This window comes from Anas acuta, chromosome 6 (genome assembly GCF_963932015.1).
Source record: "Anas acuta chromosome 6, bAnaAcu1.1, whole genome shotgun sequence".
NCBI classification, from domain to species: Eukaryota; Metazoa; Chordata; class Aves; order Anseriformes; family Anatidae; genus Anas; species Anas acuta.
The window spans coordinates 1,624,795-1,642,893 of record NC_088984.1 but is presented as its reverse complement, the minus strand read 5'-3'; the positions used below and the strand labels follow the sequence as shown (position 1 = coordinate 1,642,893).

The window sequence follows — 18,099 nt, the reverse complement described above, 5'->3', positions numbered from 1 at the left end:
TAGAGATCAGTTCAGTAAAGCTATTTTTTTTTAGTTAGCACCTCGGCCACCTTCCCCTCTACCCCTCCTTGCCCTCTGGGGCTCGACTGACAATTGTTGAAGAATTTATTTTTACGCCTGGGAACCTCGCCAGCTTGGAGCAGTTTCTTTTGTGGCAGATGCTTCACGCTGTCCATGTGTTTATTAAATCTCATGCTGATTACTGCAGGTTCCTAATTTGTCCTCTGGACTATATGCTTAAAGAAAAAAGGGTGGACAAAAAGACCTGAAATTTTAAGAAGGCGTATAGCGAGAGGGTGACATACGGCTGGTGTCATGGCTCCTTTTTTAGTCTCAGTTTACTGCACCATCTTCTCATAAAAACAAGATGGGCCTTACCTTTTAAATTTTATTTGTACAGCTCCTCGGGATGTGAGACAAGAAAAGTACTTTTTACAGTTTATTGTGGTGTACTCTTGCATCGTCAGGTCCCCAAGGCTACGAGTTGCGTAGCCCTCCACGCAATATGTCAGAGAGTAACAGGGAGGCGTGGGAGATGCACAAATCGACGTGCGCCTTGCCCCTGTGAAATCCCTGATAATAATATAATATTATAATATATTATAATAATAATCCCTGATTTGGGCAGTAATAATAATAATTGGCCAAATCAACAGTAGTAATTAATACTTCAGGGCAGACAGCATGAACAGGCGAAGTGTAAAATCAAATATTTAATTTTCAATCAAAACATTTTCAGATCAAAGAAAAAAAAAATCTGTGCAGGGATGAAAACAGTTTTTACCCTGATTGGCTTCCTCCTGCTGCTAAACCAGTATGTAAATTATTCACCAAGTCTAACACTAATGCTAACGATTTTGTGCTAGGTTAATTTAAACAATAGCTTTACCTCTAACCTCTGTGTTGTCATCTAGTGCGAGGCGTCCACTTATGGTGTTTTTCGGGCTGTTGTACAAGAAGAAACCAAGGCAGGACCCACAGGTGAGGGACAGAGGCTCCTCTGGCTGTCCCCAGGGGGGACACAGGGAAGAGCCCCCCAGCTTCACGGTGCCCCAGTCTCTGCCCGTGCCCTGCTGGTGTTCAGAGGTGGGTGCACCATCCACCCCCCTTCAGCTAGCTGCCACGGCTATTCAAATTAAGCCTTTAATTAAAATAAACGCAGTAGGCTTTCAATTAGACCAGAATGAAAATTGGGAAATTTGACTGACTGTTTCTCAAAATCTTCATGAAATATGATAAGACTTTGGCATTATTATAGGACTTAATTATACCTTCAGTGCAGCATGCCAAGCTGATCTTAAAATAGTGTGATTTGTTTCCTACCATTTGTTCCTTTAACAAGCTGCTAAACTGCTGCTTAGTGGCCCAAATTATTTCCATTAAAGAAATATTTATTGAACTTTAACTTAATTTAAATGTGAATATTTCCCTTAAAGAAAAACTCAAGTAAAACAACAGGTGCTAGTGCAAAGAATAGGTCTCTGGGAGCCTGAAAAAAGCAGTTCTGTTTGGAAATGATGGTTTTGGATGGAAAACAAAAATTTGATGGTAGAGGTAAAGCCAAAATGTTGGGCTGGGTATAACTAACTGGCACCTTATGATGAGTTATCCAAGCCTTGAGGTCTTTAGAAGACTTCATACATTTCTGTGGGGTGCTGGAGACGAGCAGTGCTCTGGATAGGGCAGATGTGGGGTGAGGTACCAAGAGGCCTCGTGGCACTGTTGCAGTGATTCCTTCAGCCCTTATCATGCACCAAAACACTTTGAGAAGGAACGCGCCTGTCTGACCAGAACAATAAAACATTAATTTGCTACCTTTGACTCCACAAACGGTACCTGTGGCTAAGTAGAAGGCACAACAGGATGTTACTTTTAGCCAATTAATTGTAGAAAGTGATGGTCGGCTTTATTTCTGCTCCTGAGTTTAGAGGTGGGTTTTGCAGTTTTATTATTACACTCAGCTGTCTTAAAAGCCTCATGCTGGCTTCTTCAAAGATCTGCCGAAGCTGGAAGCAGCCACTTAACTTTCTTTTGATTTTTTTTTTTGGTTTGTTTTCAATAATGAATGTGTTATTCGACTATGTAAATGTGAAGTCTTTCTAAAAATAATAAGTATTTTTAAGGTGCTGTTTCTGTAACATCACCTGAACCAGTTGTTCATGTTCCCTCTGCTTTCAGTATTCTTCCAAGGGCCTATTTGGGGTTAGCACCTGATGGGCCAGTAGCACCTCCACAGATAGCATTTAACGAATGGGGTAGGACGTCAATTTGGATGTAAAACACCGCTGCTGCTGAAGTTGACGGCACAGGTAGCATTGGCACCGGCAGGGCAGTGCTCCATCCTCGGGTTTTTGTGCTTGGCTTTCAGAGTTTTTAAATTATTTTCATGCCTGAGTGCTCCGTTTGGACAAGGTTCATCTATATTCATACAGCTGTCTGCAGAATTGAGTTTCGTTCTGGAGTTGCTCAGTCCCTTTGTCTGAACTCAGGGCTGGGGCTGCAGGATTTGGGAGGCTGGTAGTGAGTAATGAGCGGCGCCGCCTCCTGCGCAGCGCCGGGGCCGAGAGCTTGCTTACCAAATTTATCTCTGCCTTTGCTCTGGGCGTAGTTCCAGGGATGAATTTGGCACTTTTCCCATATTTTCACCTGAGGGAAAAAACACTTCTCCGTTCCAGCAACCATTTCTAATTTTAGTTTGCTGGAGGATAAGCATGATAAATAATTCTGTTTTCACACAAGAGTTTCTTTGTGTTAACTGTTGAATTTTTTGCCCACAATAAGCACTCTGACCAGAACATATATATATATTTTTTAAAGTTATTCTGACTGAAATTCCCTATGGGAAAAACTAACAATACTTTATCACAACCTGATCTCCCTAGTCTAACTCGAACATTCAACAAACTCTAGAAGCAGCTGTGCTTTGCTTGATTTATATTGCTAAATTATTCAGCAGGTAAGTCCAATTTACCAAAGGGTTTAATACAGCAGTTAGAAAACTTGTGACTGGCCAGAAATTGCTTTGTGCTTACCATTTTGTGTGCCCCAGCCCCCTGCCCCTTTAGGTACGGCACTTGGAGATGTGGGAGCAGTGGGTAAGTACTGAGCATCTCCTTTGAGGTCATTATTTCATTAATTATTTCATTAATGACTTCAGATGAGAGGGGAGACTGAGGCCTGTTGCATCTAGACTTTGGACACACAGAATTTCATGGGAAAGAACTATTTCTTCACGTGAAAGATTACCACTTTGCCCTATGGCTTCTCCAGACTGTTCTTAAGTGGCACTTTGGGATTCTGGGCATCCAGCTGTGGCTGCAAAGGTTTGTTTTGTGTTCTCATTGAACTCTACACCTGCCCAGTTTTGAACTGTTCCTACGAATTTCCTCAGAAAATGTGACCCTGGTTCACACCGTTACACAGACAGGGTCAAGCTCTGTAGTGCTGCTCACATTTTCCTTCTTTTTAAGGTGTCATTAAATAAATTGCATTCTTAGAAACTCAGTAAAACCTGTATTTTTCATCTTGTTGGACTTCTTTTATATATTGCCAGTGCCATTTTCTTCCTCTTTCAGACAAGGAGAGGCCCTGCGGTGCTCCCCCATGCTCTGCTCTGGAGATCTTGTGGGGTGAACGCTGCTCTGGCAAAGCAAGCACAGCACTGAGCCCTACCGTGGCAAACCAGATAAGCAGAGATTTAAAATAATAATAATAATTATTGCTTTGGTGAAGGCTAATTTTGATTTTAGAGTGATTGGTGATCCTTGTGATCTGTCCCAGCAGCCTCTGGATTCACTCCTAGCAGGTGCTTTAGCTTTGCAGTGATTTGGGAGCAGCATCACAGACCCGTCCCACTTGCAAACTGTTGCAAGGTGAGCAAATGCACAATTTCAAACTGTTGGCAGTGGAATTTTTTTGAGTTTCCTTAATGAATGGAGAAGATTATTTTTAAATGCAAATTTGACTTAAAAGTACCAGACCATGAAGTTCCCTTTTTGGGTGTATGTAGATCATTTACGTAGCTATCTTGTCATTTGCCTTGACTCTTTCTTCATGCTGTCCTTGAACCAAAGGAATCAATGTGACTGTTCATCACTGAGATTTCTATTCTCTGGAGATCCTTTGAGCCCCACTTAGGCAATAAGCATTCATGCTTCTATTGTGGCTGGGAAGAAAGGTCAGAGATTTTTCAAAACCCACAAAGAATCAGACTTTTCTACAGGCAAACATCGTGCCAAATGCATTACTGGTTTTGAAGCTCACCCCCAAAATCTGGGGAACAGAGCTGGGCAGACTGTCCACATATTTTAATCTAAGATGGGTTTAAAATATATTTAAATACATCATTAAATGTGCAAAAAATAGGAATAAATAACATCTGTTTTTCTCATTTATATCGAACTAGAAGGGCTCATTAAATCTATCACAAGATATATGGCTGCGAGTGTTTGTAATGTATCTCATGCAGATATTTTATGTTTAAGGCAAGATCATGAACTGAAATTTTGAGGTCAGATTAAACCTTGTTAGCAAACCATCTGTCTAATGGGTAACAGCCAGTGATGGATATCATTGAAAGATGGAATAATTTATGAAGCTTGGATAGCTTTTCCCTTTTCGGCTGGGTTCTGCTCAGTGGGAACAGCAGTGCTGGGGAGATTGGTGGGGCTGCAGTGGCCGGTCCCATGGGATGGGGCTGCCACCTCGAAGCACTCCCCTGGCACCCCGTGCCCATCCTGGTACCATAGGTGAAAATAACCCAACGGGGATTTACACGGAGCCAAGGCTCCTGTCGCAGGTTGCTGCTGCTCTTGCACAACGTGGGGCCCTGACCTTTAAATAAAGGCAGAGGGGTTGTCAAAGGCAGATAGAGCAGTGTGAGGGAAAAACAGGCTGCTACTAAGTGCAGATCAGAAGCTTGCTGTGGTAAGGTTTTCTCCTTATTGTACCTCAGGAACAGGAAAAGACCTTGGGCAATGGGAGGCTGCTGGTGGCATTATGCATCCCATTTAAAACAAACATCTGACAGTGACAGTGAATCTGTCCTGGGAATTGACTGCTTTTTCTCTGGAATATGATAATTATTGAATCTGGGTCTCTTTTTTATTAACTGGTGGTCTTTACAATAGAAGGGAGGCTTTAATTGCTGTTGTTTTGATTTCCTCTCCTTTGTTGACGAGTTGAAGACTTTCAAATTTTAAACCTGTCAAAACATGAATTCGTCATGAAAAAAGCAGTCAGGGAGTGTTTGATGATTGAGCCCTGCTGGTAACACAAGTGGTGAATAATTGAAAAGATCAAAAAAAAATAAAAAATAAAGCCAGCTTGTGGATGACTCTGTTGTGCTTTTCCCTGCAAAGCTGATGGCCTGCTTTAATGAAGTCTGTATAGCTGAAGTCCTGCTAGTCCTGCTAAGAAAATAGCCAAGCTAGTTTTTATTATTATTATCAATATGATTAATTAATATATAATTAATACATAATAAATTATTATCATATTATTAATATTAAATATAATAAAATAATATTTAATATTGATATTTTTTTATTTTTTAATAATATTTAACATTTTGTCCCCCCAGGAGGGCAAAATGCTCAAATATCTCCACGGGCAGGTGTTGTTGCGATGCTGAAAGCTGGTGCTGGCAGAGGGGTAGGTCCTTATCCAAAAGGAAGCGTTTCCCACCCAAATGAAGATGGTTTTTATGTTCTCGGTTGGCTTTTTATACAGATTGGGCAGCACGTGGAGGGAAACTGGCTGATTTCTTATGTGAAAGTGTATCCAAGTTTTAATGTGGTTGTCTTTGGGCTTTCACAGCAGAGCCCTGCTGAGGCTGTGGTTCCTCGCTGAGGTTCAGTATTTTGTTCAAATACTGGAGGAGAGAAAGTCAGGGGTAGGAGCTGGACATGGGACATGCAAGGGGTGGTCTGCCTGAGAAGATGAAGTACTCTGCCCACTTTAAAATGGTAATAATAAAACCTCACCCACAAAACAAACAAACAAGAACACAACAAAGGCTTGTCAATAATGAATGACTTGCTGGCCAGAACAAAATTCTGGGGGCCGGCTGTGTAAAGGGGTAATGATTAATTCCCAGCAGGGTCTGGAAGCTGCAGGTCTATGGAGGTATTTTTATCCCCAGCAATGTGGGGAGGCTCGCTGCACAGATTAGGGCAGTTCGTGTTTAGCAGCTGGGCTTTTTAAAACAGAGATCAGCATCGGTGTGAAAAATGTCCAAGGGAAGCAAGGATGTTCTCCAGCGATAGGGCACCACCAAAGAGCGCCCTGGAAAAAATAATTGCCCTGCAGCAGTATTGAAACCTAATGGATTTTCCTGTGCAACTCCAAGGCAGGCAGGAGAGGAAAATCAGCGTGTTTCATTGGGCACAGCACCGTGTCGTTTTCCCATGAGGATGTGTTGTAGCTGCAGCGTGGTTATGTAAATGCCTCCATGATAAAGCAAGTTCTTCATTTCTTTTATGCTCAAATCAGTATGTAAAAAAAAAATAAAATAAAATAAGAGAGAGAGAAACTCTGGGAGATTTGAACAGTGCAGAAAATGCCATCGTACCCTGCTGTTACATAAATTCAGGTTCTCTCCCTCTCTAAAATCAATTGTCCTGGGAAGCTGCACTGCAAGCTGACACATGGAAGCACTTTGTCACAAGCAATTATACCATGCTACAGTAAATTGCTGCACAATCTATTACATTATGGGACACTCGATGTGTGCAACATTTTTCTCTAATCAGTCTGCCTAATTACCCATTAGCAGAAATGAGATTTGCAAGATTTTCCTAAGACTTTTCCAAAGAAAGGGTATTTTTAAAAGGAAATGGTAATTTTCCCTATTTAGTATTTTGAGTTGTATCTGTTGAAAAGACTGTTCTGTTCTGAAATCGGGGAAATTGTTGTTTTACTAATGCCTTCTCACTGGAGAGCATCCCGTGGCACAAGCCACCACCCTGCACTGATCTGGCAGCCCCACACACAGGACTGTGGTTCTGGGTGGTTTGTGCAGGGCGCTGGCCGGCTCTAAGACTGACTGGAAGACAAAGCTGAAATATTCCTTTATCAAGTACAGGGGAATTTGAAAATGTAAGCAGCTCAAAACCACCTTATTGTGACTTTTTTCCTGTTTGCCATGACTAGCAAATCCAGTGCAGGAGGATGTGAGCAGAGGCAGGCTCAGTTTAAATCCATACAGCCAGAGTACTTTTTGCTTCATTTAGACCAGGACCAGTTGCACCAAGGCACAGCTTAAAAATGTCATAAATACCATTTATTTGAAAAAAAAAAAAAAGAGGAGACATTGCTGACTGCTAGGTGAGATGGGAGAAGGAGTACGAAAACTGAAGCTGGTACAAGGGAGCAGAAACAGCAATTCTTTTTGTGACTCTTGCAGATGCAGTCGGTGGGGCAGGTGGCTGTGGCAGGGCACGTGGCACCATTTAGTTTTGGATAGCATCACAAAGAGCTCTGGGGCTCCGTGCTGAGGCTTTAGGAGGTCTGCCTGGAAATCCTTTAGTTCAGTCTACTGCTTTATGTACACAAAAAAACGAAGGTTTTGGTACCTCTTTTGCCCTTTGGCTGGCATGCCTCCCACAGACTGTATATAGATTGCAGCGGCTACACAAAGGTTATGTTTTTAAGCAAGGCATTCATGTTCGCCTCGCTGCAGCTGCACATCTTCAGTAGCAAAAGGTAAGCTGAGATAATAGCAGCCTTCGTACAAAGGAGAGTTTGGCTACTCTCAACGGAGTGCATTTTATGGTCACCTTTCTGCCACTTCACCTCCTTGATCACTTGAGGCGTTTATCCCACTTTTTCCTGACGGTCTCCTCTCTGTGTGCCAGCACCTCCAAAACCAGTGGCACCCTGAGCATCCCACACTGGCAGCTGGGAGGGACGCGGGGCTGTGCTCCAGCTGCGCCCCCAGCACCCTGCTGCTGCCTGCAGCTAGCGACAGGTCGGTGTTTCACACGGGGGCTGGGAGCCCGGCTGGCTCTGCCCAGCAGCGCTGGCTCTTTGCTGGAGCAGCCGGGCGTCACCACAACATCTGCTCTCCGTGCTCGTCTGCAGACGCCTTGGCTGAGACAAGAGCAGAACGAGCATGGTTTTCACCGCTTCCCCCTCTGATGTTTGTAAATTGCTTTTCCCAGATGAACTACTTTATCTGTTAAGTGCTGCACTTCTAGCTAGTTTTGCCATTGCTTCTTGTGAAGTCTCCTTTCCTTCCTGCCCTTCGCTTTCTCATTACGCTTTTGTACGTCTGTTCTGGCATAATTTGGCTGGTGCTTTAAACTCTGGTGCCTTTATGAGTTATCGCTCATTCTGACCATCTTGACAAAGACTTGAGAAAGGCTTGCTCCTTCCTGCAGCCTTGCTTGGGTTTTGATTTGATTTGGAGGTCTCATTTTAATTCACTTTCACCTTAGGAACAGGCATAATTTTGCAGTGACTTAATTTCTTTGTTCCCCCTGGGTAGCAGGGAAATGCAATCACACTTAGGTTCCTCTGGTAGCTCCCATCCAGCACGCAGCAGCAGAGGGTGCTTTGTGGCTCAGATGTGCTGCACACATGCTTGGTTTTGGGGAACATGACAGCCTTACCTATTTTGAAGGAGACGTCCCTTAGGCAATAGCCATGTTTCATTTAGCAGTTAAATTAGATTGGTCCCAGCAGCTGCGTTTAGGATATTTGGAAATGTGACCCCTGGAGATGCTCTCTCCTTGCCTGCATGGTCCTGCAGCTCCTGCAGCACTGCCAGGAGGTGCATCAGGAGCTCCGACCCACGGCGCTTCCTCGGGAGGGAAGCTGGAGAGCATTAACCTTTTGCTCCAACCTGCCACTAATTGCAAAGCTGTGCACAGACAGAACTGCAATCAATGTCGCTGAGGAGTAAAGGGGGGTAAGGAAGTAATTTGGGAAGCAAACAACAAAGTGCTGCTGTACAGGGCAGCTGAGTGCCATAATGAGCTTTGCTGCTCTGCTCGGCGATGTCTGGGGATGGTGTTTGAGTTATGGGATAACACAGCGCGGGCATTCACAAAACCTGAAATGGTCACTTTGCACGCAGCCTATAAACAGCTCCGACCTGGACTTTGAAAGTAGCAGATTGGGCTCCTGAGCAGCTTTTCTGTTTGATTTCTGGTGCTCAGCTCCCTTTTCTCTCCCAGAAGGCACACAGTGAGACCTTACGCGTGATTATTTTTTTCCTAATGTCCCTCAGAATGACTTTATCCATCTTTCCCCTGCTTCACTGGTTGCAGCATGCCCACTGCTGGGTGTTTGTCAACTCCCAGGCTGGTTTTTCCCCTCTCTTTATAGGAGTGATGTGGTGGATTCAGGTGGAACAAGCTAAAAGGCAACAGCAACCATCAGGTGAATACCATCCTTTCGAAGATAGGACTGTGGCACCTATGCAAAGACGTGGGTTTTTGGACATTTTTGCTGGGGCACAAAACCCAGGTAAATCCTGACTCGCCAGGCCTGACCCAAGCACGTGCAAACCCTGTGGCCGAGCTGGCTCCATCCCTGCAGGGCTGGTGTTGGCACAGGGATGCTCCTGCCTCCCCTCTGCTCTGCCAACGTGCTGTGGGGCCAAGCAGAGCTGGGACAGACATCAAAACGTGTCTACATACATGTATACACAAATATATATGGCTTTGGCAACGGGTAGATATTGCCTGGGCAGCTAGTGCTTGTGTAGCAGAGATGTGGTATTTTTAAACTAAAGGAAGAAAGACTTTAAAAAATAATCTTGTTAATAAAAGCTGATTGGTTCCTAACTTAATTAGAGATGGGAACAAGGGAGCCCGAGTGACATCTGTTACTTCTGCCTTCTGCAACGTTTTGTTTTTTCCATGGATGTCACTCAAGGAGAAGCATATTCCTTATCCATTTCTTCTGAGATACAGTTCCAATTCCTTAGCAATTAATACCAGAAATAGCTGTTTTGTGAAATGAAGCAGTGACATTTTTTATACTGTGCTGGTTTTGTTCATTCCTTTTATTACACAATTTTATTTCCGATTGTTAGTTACAGTGTGTGAAACAAACCTCCTATGTTTATTTTAATGCTAATGGCTGTGTGCTGGTTCTGCACGTCCATCTGATCTCTGGAAGGGGCCGGGCTGGCAATGCACACTGCCACCCGTAGGAGCTGCTGCCTGGGGACACCAGCCCCGTCCACAGGAGTGGCTCCGAGGAAGAAGCTGAGGTGGTTTGTCCCCTCCCAGGAAAACCTTGCCCCGTGCCTGAGGACTGCCCAAAGACACGTTGCAGTGCAGGCTGGGTTTGAGAAGGAGAAGAGGCATGAAGCAAAACTGTCACTACCTCGCAGGGCAGCCAAGAGGCACCTGGACCTGGAGCATCCCCTGCTCTTTTGCGACTCGCAGGGATGTAGCCAGGGGCTGAAGTGCCCAGCGTGTCCCAGGGCCCCCCACATAGGTGGGAGGAGGCTCTGGGGGAGCTGAGATGGTAAATGGCCGAGCAGGAGCTGCCTCGGGGGGCCGTGAGGGTCGGGTTGTGTCTGCTGGCTCCTGCCCTGAGGAGGAACACAAGATAAAAAACTTGAAACTGTTGCTTACGCAAAACCACAATAACGCACGGGGGATGCACATGAGAGTAGTAAATACTGTTCTGCAGTTAATTCAACTGCTTAAAGGACTCCTGTGTACAACAAATCTCATTGCACATCCCTGACATTACCTTGGCACTTTGTGCTCCACCTTGTAGCCCGCTTTGTACCAGAAACCCTCTTTCTCTCCCTCCCTCATCCCATGCTTTATTTTTGACGTGAGACACAAGCTCCCGTTGATGACACTTACCATAAATCAGCAGCAGTCGGGAGCAGGGCCCAGGACGGGCTGCAGAAACCTGAGTGCCATTGATTCGCGTGATTACCGCAGGCACCAAGCCTTCCCTTCCTCCCGTCTGGTCGCCGTCTGTAGGCTCAGTGTGTCCATCCTCTCATTACTTCCGCAGCCATAAAATGCCTGATTTATTGTATCGGGCTGGGGAAGAAAGCTGTTTAACTCGCCAGTGCCCTGTCTGGACCCCCGGGGTGGGTGTGAGGGCTGTGTATGGGGCAGTGCGGCAGGGACTGTGCCAGGCTGTGGGGACAGATTGGGGACAGAGGACAAATTAAAAAGCATTTAGCTCTGTACTATGTACCAAAGGATCTAGCTCTTTACTAAGTACTACAGCAACAGAATTTTACTCTCTGAGCTGTGGGACTGCAAGATTAAACGGGTGCAATAAAGATTCAGGTGAGAGCAGTTGTTTGGGATGTCTCTGTGACCGACCTGCAGCTGCCCACATTTGCTTTCCTCACCACCAGGATCTGGCTAAAGGCTGGGAAGGAAGGAAGAAGTTGCATGCTGCCGGTGACACCAAGCTGAGAAGACCAACAAATGCCATGCAAAGAGCAGTGAGCAGCAGAGGGGTGTTAAAAGCCACTCGGGTGACTTTCATTCTGCTGGCTCGAAGTAGCATGCGTGGAAAACACACCTGAAAGCTGGCTCCTGCCCCAGCCCCAGCTTTATGCTAAAGGGGGGTGTGTTGGCTGCTGTGATGCTTTTGGGTACTAGCCGTGTATTTCTGGTCAAAGCTTGCCCCGAGCATTACTGGGGCTCTCAGAGCAGCACATCTCCACCAGCATCGCACCCAGCAGTGGCTGCCAACACCTCCGGGACCACATCTCCAACAGGCTGGGGTGTCCCGGGGGGGTTCAGGAGCACTGCTCGTCCGTGACATCACCTGAAAGTTCCTAATCACGTTTAATTCCAGAGCCCAGGGAGTACAACACACGTCAGATTTGAACGGGCTGTGGAAAGGACAAAAAACATTAGCAGTTGTAACACAGAGCAAGTTACTGCTCCCCCGAGAGATATTTAGCCTTCTGCCTTTAAACATATGCAGGAAATATAAAACAATAAAATAAAACATCACGGGAAAGCTGTTACCTTTCAGATCCAAGTATAAATATTTAAAGTCGAGGTGGCTGAAGTTTCGTGGCTCGCTGTCAGAAACGGGCTGAGGGAAACCAGCCGGGCTGGCAGCCCCACGGTACAGAACATGTCAGAGGACAGCACTGGGGTGGCTGCGTAAGCTCTTAAACCCAGACGGGTAAATTAATTTATTCTGTGCTTAACGGTGCCTCGGCACGAGCCCAGGTGCTGCTAATCCTGAGGGCAGGCTGCCCACAGCACCAGAGCCGGGGCATTTTCTGGTTTGTCTCTTTGAGTTTATTCCCAGGGGGGTTCTGTAGTGAAAGGTGACGATGCACTGCTGGGGGTTCACTGGAAATTTAAACGTTGGTGTCCAAGAATTTTATTGCAAGCTAATTTTAGTTAAATAGCCTACCTGGAATTCACATGGAAGTGAATGCTTCATAGTTTTCATTTCATAAGAACTGGAAAATTTGCTGGCTGGGCCATGTCCCCCGTTCAGCTGCAGCCCCAGCAGGGCCCAGCTGCCCCTTGGTGCCGAATGCATCTTTGCCGTGCAACTGGTCTGAGAAATCTCACATGTAAAGTCCACAAAACAAAATTACTAGCTCAGTCCTTTAACTCACTTTCTGCAGGAATTTATTCATCGTCTCCAGCGTAGTGCATCTCAGGGTTAAGATCTCAGAGATAAGCAATCAATATCCTCGTAGTGGGGGCCTGGGGGTTTGGGAATTACCAAGACCCTGGGCTCCCCAGGAGGGTGCGTGTTAGCTAAAAGTGCATTTACAGACACAGCAGCTGGCATCTGTTAGAGGTAAATGGTTTGAAAAAATATCTTTCCGTTCCTCACTCCGCACTATTTGTTTTGATCATGATATAAACAGATAGCTTAATAAAACGCTGAAGTATAGCTGCTGAGACTAATGCCCAGCTGGCAAAATATGTGATCTCTGAAGCAAAATCTGCCACATTTTGAATGCATATATTAAAACTAAGGCTTGCTGGTATGTTTTTATGATGATTAATATTTACAATGCTGTGTTTACAACTCACTGTGAAATGAATATCCATTTACTATTTTAAAGTGCTTAATTTTATGAATCATTTCCAGCTACAAACCCAGAATTTAGAGCAGTGCGTAACTTCTGTACAGCTGGAACTCTTTTGCCTATCCATAAATTCAAGCAGTACTTCCCCAAATCCCCATTTCCTTCTTCTCCAGTAAAACCCAGCCACCACTACGTGCCTCAGAGAAAAGTATTGTGTTTTGGTAAACCATCACAGGGGGATGTGGTTTGCCTTAATGGACTCATTATTTGCAGTGACACCCCTGTCCCCACGCAGCCCCCTCCTCCCTGTACAGGTCCCAGTTCTGGGGTTTAATTTTGCTGTGAGCAGAGCTTCCCGGTTAAACCAACCTCCACCTATGCAGTGGGATGGCTGAAAAGCCACATATTTTCATAAAAGATAGTTCTACTAAAGTCTTTGAAATCCTACATTATTATTATTTTATTTTATTTTTTCATTTTTCCTCATCCTACAAGGTAAGGTTTCCTTGGAGAGCATAGTTGCCTTCCTGGCAGGAAAACCTGATACTGGAGCATCTTATTTAAAAATAAGGATGGGGTAGGTGGGCTGGGAAATAACAAAGTGACTCATCTATTGCATGAGGAGAGCATTAATTATCTTAAAGATTTTTTAAGAGAGGGCTGAACTGACCTTTGGGTGAAGTTGTCCCATCCGTGCCAGTGCCCTTCCACTGCCCAAGACTCCATTTTCTCCAAATTTCTGCCACATTCCTCTGACTGCTTGCAGGGTGAGGTGCTGGTTTCCTCGTGGTGCATGGTGCTTGTGCCATGATTGTAGTGGTTTGCCTGCAGAGCAGCTGGTCGCAGTATGAGGATATTTGAACCTTGCATCTTGAACATCTTCTCCAACCTGGGCAAGTCTATGATTCCGTGAAATACGGCAGGGGTTATAGAAGTTGGTGGGTCCAGGGGTAGCTCGTGGGGATTCCAGCTAAACGAAGCCTTCCAGTGGCACGAAGGAGGTTTGTGTGTGACGTGTTTATGCAGGGACGGGTTGTTCTGGAACAGCTTCTCCAGCCCTTCCATCAACACCACTCTTCCTCCATCAGCGTTACTCCACAGTCCCAGTTCCTGTGGTAAAATTGCTAGAAAAGCCGAGCTTGGCCTGAGCCCAGGCTGCCATTAGGCGACGAGGAGGGCTGGAGGAGGCGGCCCTCCTCCTTGTGTCTCGCTAGAGGCAGGACCAGGCCCCTTGCACACGAAGGGCACTGGACCATCACTGCCTGCTGCTGCTGGGTGCTTGGTGGACTGGGTGAGGGGAACCCATGAGGTGCCACATAGGGCTTGCCTCTCACCATCCTGGCATCTCCTGTAGCTGGAATTAAACGCGATGTCCTCTCCTGAGGGACCTCGGCCTAGCCTGGGCGAGATACAAAGCCCCAGGAATTATTTGCCCCTTGCCCTGCCATACAGAGGTGGGGGTCAGTGCAGGCAGCCCAGGCTTGGCCTCAGCAGGCTCGCTGCAACACAAAACCGCTCACAGAGGGAAGGAGCTGGCTCCTCAGGTGATAATTTCCAGTAATTAATACCGCAGGGAGAGCTCTACCCCCTAATAGCATAAGAGCCCAGAAAGCCTGCTAGGGAAGTGCCTTTTTCTCAGGGTAATGCATTTCGTTTCTGCGGGTCATTTTCCTGACAGAAACCAGAAATATTGCCTTGTAACAGAGCAGGGCTCTGAGCCTGGCTCCTCGCACACACCTCTGTTTGTTTGCACCTAGCAAAACTGATAAATGTTAAAATAAAAAGCTGCGCCTCATTTTTTAGCTAATTAATCAATTTAGTGCTCTTTGATTTAATATTTATATAAGGTTCATGGATCAAATCCTGCAACTTGTAACTGTAGGTAACTAGGGATCTCTTCTTGCTAGGTGGCCTCTGAATTGGGTGGGAATTCTTATTGCAGGGAGGTGTAAATACAGGTATTAAGGATTCAGGTGGCATGACTCAAAATGTGAACATCTTCAGGCAGAGCATTCACTCAGCCCTGAGCAAACTCTGTTGTGGCTCCTTCAGAATTGGCTGCAAGCAGCTAATTACGGATCAGCTGGTAAATGACATGCTTTCAAGAGCTGTTCCAGGCCTGAATGCAGGACACAAATAAACTGAAGGAGGGAAAAGGAGCAGAGCCCCTCACTAGTGCATCTCTGTAAATGTGGCTAGTTGTGTTCAAGCCTTCGTGTTCTGGGGGAAGCATAAAAATTAGTGCCTGCTGGAAATGTATCAGTTACATTTAGTGGAAGGATAGAAAAATGCAAACACTGTTCCCCTGGTGCTCCCCCATCCCCTGGTCCTCACCATGCACACACTGCGCTGGCTGCACCAGGTGAGGCAGGTGGCAGGGAGAGCTGCATCCAAACGGTGCTGTGCCTTACATCCAGAGCCAGTAACAACGTGCTCAATGAGAGCACACAGACAGAGAAAAGTATCAGGAGCCTCATCCCCCAAAAGCAAAAATGATAATTTATAGGAATTATTTCTTTTTATTTTATTTCAAGAAGTTCAGTTAAACGAAAGTTAAAAAAGCAAAGCTCTCTGGAATCCACCCCAAAATGCTTTCTAGAGAAAATAATATATTTCAACTGGCTTGACAGCTGTAGCGATCCTTTTGTACTTTATTAGGATAAAGAGTCAGTCTTCTCCATCCATCGTGGAGATTTAATAAAACCTGCTTTCTGTAGCTCAGCGTTTCCTTTGCTTTTCTCTGCTTCTTCGCTTTCTTCTCCAGCTCGTGGCAGAGGGGGAAGCAAGGCACAGCAGTTTTGCAGTTTGCTCCTGCTCTGGGAGCATTTTGCACACTCTCACGACAATATTCCTGCAAGTACGGGGTGCAGGACTGAGCACGGAGCTTGCAGGGTGTGGGGGTGGGATGCTGACACCTTTCCTCCCTGGGGTGTTACAGAGGGAGCGGGGCGAGGGGGGCTTGGCTCAGATCACACTTGTAGAAGGGAAGAGGAGTGAGGTAAAATACTCCTTTGGCTTTTCTTTTCCTTTACATTACAAGTCTCCCAACCTCACTATTTTGCTCATGTTGATTTGGGGGAACACAAGAGGAAGGGAAGGTTTTGTGCCCTCAGCCCAGCTCCCAGCCCCATCCTTGCGGGGCTCCCAGCTCTGTGCCCAGCCCCCCAGCTCCCAGCTCCATCCTCCCAGTTCAGGGACACTGCAGGAGGTGGGTGCCCAGCACAGGATGCCAAGCTGGTGCAGAGAGAGGAATTTGGGGAAGAGGAGGAAGGGGATGCTGGACTACGCTGCTGGGGCTTGGTCCTGGCAGCACGGCTGTTGCAGCGCTTGCTCGTAACTACCCAGCGAAAAACCTCGATTCTGAGAAGCTAATGAATGCACAGCAGTCTCAGACAAGTACAAAAAGCAGCATCTTGCTTGGCCCCAGGGGAAATTTTCCATTACAGCAGTGGAGACCTCACTTCAGCAGAGCCAGCTTCTGGTTTGCAGGACAGTCTGCGTTAGCAGCACCAGCAGAGTCTGGCCGAGGATGCTGAAAGTGCCCCCCCAGCTCTCATCATGCTCTGTGCAAGGTGCTCGCATCCCTGCTTAAAAAATGACAAGGAAGGTGGTTTTTTTCTTCCTTTTTTTTTTTTTTTTCCTTTTTCTTTTTCCCTAAGAATTCCAATAAAGCAGAGCCTGGCTCATCCCCCTCCTGTCAACTGTCCCACACGTGCACCCCCAGCATGCCCATGCAGGCAGGACAGGCACGAGGCAGCCCTGAGGGCAGGTTGGCTGCAGCCGGTTGTGCTGACCCCAGCAGTCCTCGTGTCCCCAGGTCAGGATGACAGTAAAACAAGCACAAAGAGCCAGTGTTAACGACTGCTGAAACTGAAAAGGAGGAAAAACCCTCCTGGCTTCCTCCCGCTTTGCTGAATCCAAGTGCAATGAGCAAGCAGTTTTATCTCCAGAGGCAGCATGGAAGTAGTCTGACCCAAACGAGTCTACATTAATACTTTCTTGCATAAAATGTCAAAATGAAACACAGAGTAATTCATATTTATGGGGAATATAAATTGCTTTTTATTTAATCTCGCAAGCATGAGAAAGAAAATTAAATTAATTCCTGAAATCCAGATATAAATAAGTTTTGCTGTATGTATAGTAACTCACCAGCTATTACTCTAGGAGATTTCTTATATTTTGTCTCTACTTTATAAGTTGGAAGTCTCAGCAAGATTTGCAATAGAATGGAGGATCTTCCAATCAGACAATGATGTTCTTCCCTGCAGGGTGCAGGGGCTCCAGCTCCAAGGCTAAAAGCATCCTGCTTTGAAACCCAAAGGGGCTGAGTGGCTCTGGCATCATGGCACCTGCATTACTTTGTCACTGGGAAGATGAGTAGTAATGTGGATTTGTTAAAATCAGGAGAGGATCGGCAGCTTTGAGAATGGAAAGATGAAGGGGCTGCATCATTTACCCTGCCTGTCTTATTTGTGATGAATTTGGGGTTTTTGCACGTGCACCTGTGTGCAGCAGTTGACTCTTCCAGGCAGCTGGACTGCTGCTGGCTTTACGTGGTTTCCAGCAAGGATTTCCCATCTCTGTACAGGTGCCCCCAGGCAGCCCCTGGTGCACATGGGTGCAGGGAGGAAAGTCCTGATTGCCCCCAGCATCACCTCCCCTCCCACCCCCAATGTGGAAGGCACAAAATCCAAAATCAGTGCTTCCCCTTGGTCCTGCTTCCCTTTGTCAGGTAAAGGCAGTGTTTGATTTGCTTCAAGTTAAAAACAATCCAGATACTATGCTGTAGTGTATATATTACAGTGTCTCATTGGAAATTGGAAGAGGAAAGAAGAAGGAGAAGGTGATTTTCAGTCATCCTCTCAATAAAAGATGGAAATTTTAGAAAAAATCATTCTTGTTGTAGGATATGTTGGATGTTGGAGCTCTTTCCATTCTCTAATTATGCTCTTTAGCACAGCCTCTCTATTTAACCTGATGATTATTGCAGCTGAAGATATACTGATGTGTGAACTTTTTAAAGCTTGGAGTTTTGTTTATGAACGAGGTGGAATCACAGAATCATTTTGGGTTGGAAAAGACCCTTAAGATCA

At 45.8% G+C, this 18,099-nt stretch overlaps 1 long non-coding RNA gene across 2 annotated transcripts; it reads right to left on the bottom strand.

Moving 5' to 3' along the window:
• Nucleotides 1-10,299: 10,299 nt before the first annotated feature.
• Nucleotides 10,300-14,798, bottom strand: LOC137858706 (uncharacterized). 2 transcript variants are annotated; one of them, XR_011097933.1, is made up of 3 exons: nt 13,674-14,798; nt 10,833-11,830; nt 10,300-10,549 (listed from the first exon to the last, which is right to left on the bottom strand). It is a non-coding gene; the product is annotated as an uncharacterized lncRNA (long non-coding RNA). The 2 variants fall into 2 exon arrangements; XR_011097934.1 differs by lacking the exon at nt 13,674-14,798 and adding an exon at nt 11,970-12,105.
• Nucleotides 14,799-18,099: the final 3,301 nt, after the last annotated feature.